Below are 6,000 nucleotides of genomic sequence, written 5' to 3'. Positions count from 1 at the left end.
AAGTTCCAAAAGAAAAGACATTTCAAATGTCATATTATATCTATATACAGTGTTGTAACGATGTGCAAACAGTTAAACTATGAAAGGGAAAATAAATAAATATGGGTTGTATTTACAATGGTGTTTGTTCTTCACTGGTTTCCCTTTTCTTGCGGCAACAGGTCACAAATCTTGCTGCTGGGATTCCACACTGTGGTATTTCACCCAGTAGATATAGGAGTTTATCAACATTGGATTTGTTTTCAAATTCTTTGTGGATCTGTGTGTTCTGAGGGAAATATGTGTCTCTAATATGGTTGTACATTTGGCAGGAGGTTAGGAAGAGCAGCTCAGTTTCCACCTCGCTTTGTGGGCAGTGTGCACATAGCCTGTCTTCTCTTGAGAGCCAGGTATTCCTACGGCGGCCTTTCTCAATAGCAAGGCCAACCGCACTGAGTCTGTACATAGTCAAAGCTTTTCTTAATTTAGCGTCAGTCACAGTGGTCTTTTTGTTTTCTCATGATTTGGTTGGGTCTGATTGTGTTGCTGTCCTGGGGCTCTGTGGTTGTGTTTGTGAACAGGGGACTCTTCTCCAAGCTTGCTTAGGGGACTCTTCTCCAGGTTCATCTCTCTGTAGGTGATTGCTTTGTTATGGAAGGTTTGAGAATCGCTTCCTTTTAGGTTGTAGAATTTAAGGTCTCTTTTCTGGATTTTGATAAAAGCGGGTATCGGCCTAATACTGATCTGCATGCATTATTTGGTGTTTTACGTTGAACACTGAGGATATTTTTGCAGAATTCTGCATGCAGAGTCTCAATTTGGTTTTTGTCGCATTTTGTGAATTCTTGGTTGGTGAGCAGACCCCAGACCTCACAACCATAAAGGGCAATGGGTTCTATAACTGATTTGAGTATTTTTAATTGGTATGTCGAATTTTATGTTCCTTTTGTTGGCATAGAAGGCCCTTCTTGCTTTGTCTCTCAGATCGTTCACAGCTTTGTGGAAGTTACCTGTGCCGCTGATGTTTAGGCTGAGATATGTATAGTGGCAGAGCTAGGGTGGTGTTTGTCAGATCATGAGACGTCCCGAAAATCGGTCTTCTCACAAAATCGTATGTAGCGTCTGAACGGTTTGACCTATCAACTTTTATGACCACTCTATTGAAAGATGAGACTCTCACGACCACGATGGTGTTCTCCGTTTTGCCCACAATTCTCACAAGACTCTTCTGAAGTATATACGGAGATAGTTTATTGCCCTGACAAAGGTCGTGAGGCCGATAGATAAAGCTTAAGAGCAGTGTGTAGGTTTCTTCTTTTTTCTGATAGTTTATTGACTAAAATAAGGGGATAAATTTATCTTCTGAAGGTCCCAGTACCAGTTTAAAAAATGAATGAAAGTATATATGTGACCGACTGGCTCGATTCAGTCTAATGTAGCAAAATTGTGATTTTTTACATTGGATAAAAGTAGAGACTAGAAAATGGTATAGCATACACTAAAGTTAAGGAACAATGGGAAAGTAATTCTGCTTTGAAAGTTGATAAACTTGTAACCTCACTTTTGAGAAAATGGTCCTTGAATGTTTTGGTACCTACTGGAAAGCTCTTCTTTGTCCACACCCATTCAGCATCGTTCACACCCTTTTAAGCTTTAGCCCCACCCATCTCTTTCAGGATTCACATGTGAGGCTATGTACTAAACAACTAAAGATTTCAAGACTAAAGGCTGGTTTATACCACGAATTTGTAAATTTAATCTGGAGTGGCAGAGTGTGCTCTGGGCGTTCGTAAACTCAGAGGGTTGTCAGATTGGCCGTTCGTAAATTCTGAACTTTTCGCTCTCAGAGCACACTCTGGTCGAAAAGTAGGGTTGATCCAAGCATCCTGGCCTAACAACAGCAGTCAAGCACCCAAGCTAACTGGCTAACATTGGCTAGCTTGCCAGCTACTTCCAGACACAAATGAGAGAACAGCTCACTGACCATTTTACTCGCCCTAGCAGAGCTGGTTATCCAGAGCATTGGTGACTGCAACTGTGCTACTGGCAACAATTTTATAACTATTTCTTTGCCAACGTTTACTGACACCGGCCATATTCAATGGATGTTGAGCGTTCGTAAATTCGTCAGTTATTCTGCACTCTGGCACACTCAGACGAGAGTTCTCTGAAATCGGAGTACATTTTACATTTTAAGTCATTTAGCAGACGCTCTTATACAGAGCGACTTACAAGTACATACATTCATACTTTTTTTGTACTGGCCCCCCGTGGGAATCGAACCCACAACCCTGGCGTTACAAGTGCCATGCTCTACCAATTGAGCCACACGGGCCCGGGAGTAGATAGCCAGAGCGAATTTACCAGCTACATCTATCGACAGTTGTCGCAGTGACATAATAAACATTCTACTGAAATAGTTACTTGCATAGTGGAGTCTTTTGTTTAGACATGTAGCTAGGTAGCTAAACAATGAATCATAATCCCAACTCATAACGTTACTACCCTGCATGAATCTGCAGGTAGCTAACCAACCAGGTTCAATGTTAGCTAGCTAACATTAGGCTATAACTAGCAATGCAATGGCTCTGAGATAAGAATAATATTACTACACAGATCATACACGTAATGTTAGCTAGCTATCCAGCCAGCTATCATTAGCTAGCTAGCTAACAGTTCACTTTAACTTGAAATGAAAATGATTTTCTAACAAAATTAGAAACGTGTAATATCTGAAAATGTAGCTAGCTAGACTCGCTTACCCGTATACATAGACGGACGCTTCTCCCTCTCTGTCACGGATGCCATGGTTGCCCTTAGTTTGAAGATGTAATCCAGAGCCTTCTGTGTTCTCTTTTCGACTCTGCACATTTGCAATCAAACGCCAGAATTTTCTCAATTTCCTTAGCTATCATACTCTAATTCCACTGATTTCAAAACTTGGTTCTCCAGAAAGTGGAAAGCCACACTTATGCAGTTCTACTACGTGATATCGTTCAAAAAAGCCACGTTAGAAAGGATTACCTACACATACTGTCCAGCTCATATTATAGACTGAAGCGCGCTACATGGCAGACCAATCCGAACTCATCTCTCGACATGTCCAGCTCACTCATTATCTCAGCCAATCATGGCTAGCGGGAAGGTTGCTGACTTTTTCCATGGCTAAACCAACTAGGCTCGTAATTTAACAACTGTAATCGTATTTATAGATGGCATGCAAGTTTGTTATTAAGGCACATGAAAGTTTCCAAGTTCCAGAAGGCATTTCTGCAAAAAAAAGCATTTTGATGAAAAAAATAAGTTTATGTTCAGATGGCGCAAGTAGTGACATGCACATACACCTGGTTTCCTCAAACGAGTCACATATGGAGATTGTTTATTGCCTAAAATAAGGGGACAATTACATGTAAAAAAAAAAAAATATGTTTCCTGATCTTTCTTATATCTCTCAGATATAGGACAGACACTTCAGAACAAACTTCCTTTATATTTTTTTGGGGGGGCTATCTGTTGTTCCATGTAGTGAATCTGGTATTCAGTGCATTTCTATTGGCTAATAGCAGTAATGCCAAATTCAGTGTTTCATCCAATAATTTCTTATATGTACTTTTTTAATACCTTAAGGGGTGTTATAAAAATTCAAAATCAAATAACTAAATCATTTTTTGATATGACCATCTTAAAACAAATCCATACGTTAGCTTAGAATCCCCCCTCCCCCAGTTTAGAACCTAGAGGGTTCATACCTAACCTTAAGAATTTGGAGTTAGTGCCTAAACTTAACCCTAACCTTACAAATTTGGAACTACTGTCTAAACTTAAACTTAAACCCTTTGAAATTTGACATTTGGAACAACTTTGAAATTTGAGGTGTGAGGAACATGGATGAATATCTTATTTGACATGAGACTGTGAGAGCTTGTAGAGTATTTACAGCCACATCCATATATGATTTGGTTTTACCTTCCAACATAAATTGACACATTTTGTAATGCCCGGGATGTCGTGGATGAAAGGAGTCAAACGCAGGAGACAGAGAGATCAGAGTAGCGTTCCAAATTTAATTCCCCACACGGGTGAAAACACGACGCTACTCTAAAACAAATGCTACCCCACAAAAAAGTGTGAGAAACACGAATAAACATAAACCAACGAACACGTATCCTGACACACAAGAATGTACAGACTGTACACACAACAATCCCGCACACCCAGCAGGCCGGGCTGCCCCACAAATCACCCTAACCACAAAGCCCCACAAATCACCCTAACCACAAACAGGTGTCAATAATCAACAAAAAGGGAGGGGGAGGAAAAGTCAGTAGCAGCTAGTAGGCCGGTGACGACGACCGCCGAGCGCCACGCGAACAGGAAGGGGAGCCACCTTCGGTGGGAGTCGTTACAGTACCCTCCCCCCCTGACGCGCGGCTCCCGCAGTGCGCCGACACCGGCCTCGAGGTCGACCCGGAGGGCGAGGCGCAGGGCGATCCGGATGGAGGCGATGGAAATCCCTCAACATCGATGGATCCAGAATGTCCCCCACCTGTACCCAGCACCTCTCCTCCGGACCGTACCCCTCCCAGTCCACGAGGTACTGCAGGCCCCTCACCCGGCGTCTTGAGTCCAGAATGGCTCGTATCCTATACGCCGGGGACCCCTCGATGTCGAGAGGGGGAGGGACCTCCGGTACCTCACCGTCCTGCAGGGGACCAGCTATCACCGGCCTGAGGAGAGACACATGAAACGAGGGGTTAATACGATAATAGGAAGGGAGTTGTAATCGATAACACACCTCGTTTATTCTCCTCAGGACTTTGAAGGGCCCTACACACTGCGGACCCAGCTTCCGGCAGGGCAAGCGGAGGGGCAGGTTTCGGGTCGAGAGCCAGACCCTGTCCCCCGGTACAAACACGGGGGCCTCACTGCGGTGGCGGTCAGAACTCCTCTTCTGCCGTCCACTAGCTTGGTGAAGTGATTCCTGGACGGCCCTCCATGTCTCCTTGGAGCGCTGCACCCATTCCTCCACTGCAGGAGCCTCGGTCTGGCTCGGATGCCATGGTGCCAGGACCAGCTGGTACCCCAATACACACTGAAAGGGGGACATGTTAGTAGAGGAGTGGCGTAGAGAGTTCTGGGCCATTTCGGCCCAAGGGATGTATCTCGCCCACTCCCCTGGCCGGTCCTGGCAATACGACCGCAGAAACCTACCCACCTCCTGGTTCACTCTCTCCACCTGCCCATTACTCTCAGGGTGATAACCGGAGGTAAGGCTGACCGAGACCCCCAAATGCTCCATAAACGCCCTCCAGACTCTGGACGTGAACTGGGGGCCCCGATCAGAAACGATGTCCTCCAGCACCCCGTAGTGCCGGAAGACGTGGGTGAATAATGCCTCCGCAGTCTGCAAGGCTGTAGGGATACCGGGCAACGGGAGGAGACGGCAGGACTTAGAAAACCGATCCACAATCACCAGCACCGTAGTATTCCCTTGAGACGGGGGAAGGTCGGTCAGGAAATCTACGGATAGATGTGACCAAGGCCGTTGTGGAACGGGGAGGGCTTGTAACTTCCCTCTAGGAAGGTGCCTAGGAGCCTTACTCTGAGCGCATACCGAACAGGAGGAGACATAAAACCCAACGTCCTTAGCCAACGTAGGCCACCAATACCTCCCCCGAAGGCTCCCCACTGTCCTCTTCACCCCAGGGTGACCCGAGGAGGGTAGAATGTGAGCCCACCGAATCAATTTGTCCCGAACACCAAGCGTCACGTACTTCCGCCCCGCCGGACACTGAGGAGGAGCGGGTTCCGCCCTTAATGCCCGCTCGATGTCCGAGTCCACTTCCCACACCACTGGTGCTATAAGCCTTGAGGCGGGAAGGATGTGGGTAGGTTCGGTGGGCCGATCCTCCGTGTCAAAACAACGGGACAGAGAGTTCAGAGTAGCGTTCCAAATTTAATTCCCCACACGGGTGAAAACACGACGCTACTCTAAAACAAATGCTTCACCACAAAACAGTG

General features: G+C 45.7%; 1 non-coding gene across 1 annotated transcript; it reads right to left on the bottom strand.

The window, feature by feature from the left end:
- Positions 1-2,241: 2,241 nt before the first annotated feature.
- trnat-ugu (transfer RNA threonine (anticodon UGU)) lies at positions 2,242-2,314 on the bottom strand. The gene has a single exon. It is a non-coding gene; the product is annotated as a tRNA-Thr (tRNA).
- Positions 2,315-6,000: the final 3,686 nt, after the last annotated feature.

This window comes from Salvelinus fontinalis, chromosome 25 (genome assembly GCF_029448725.1).
Source record: "Salvelinus fontinalis isolate EN_2023a chromosome 25, ASM2944872v1, whole genome shotgun sequence".
Taxonomy (NCBI): domain Eukaryota; kingdom Metazoa; phylum Chordata; class Actinopteri; order Salmoniformes; family Salmonidae; genus Salvelinus; species Salvelinus fontinalis.
The sequence above is the reverse complement of the archived record's forward strand: the minus strand, read 5'-3'. Positions and strand labels throughout refer to the sequence as shown.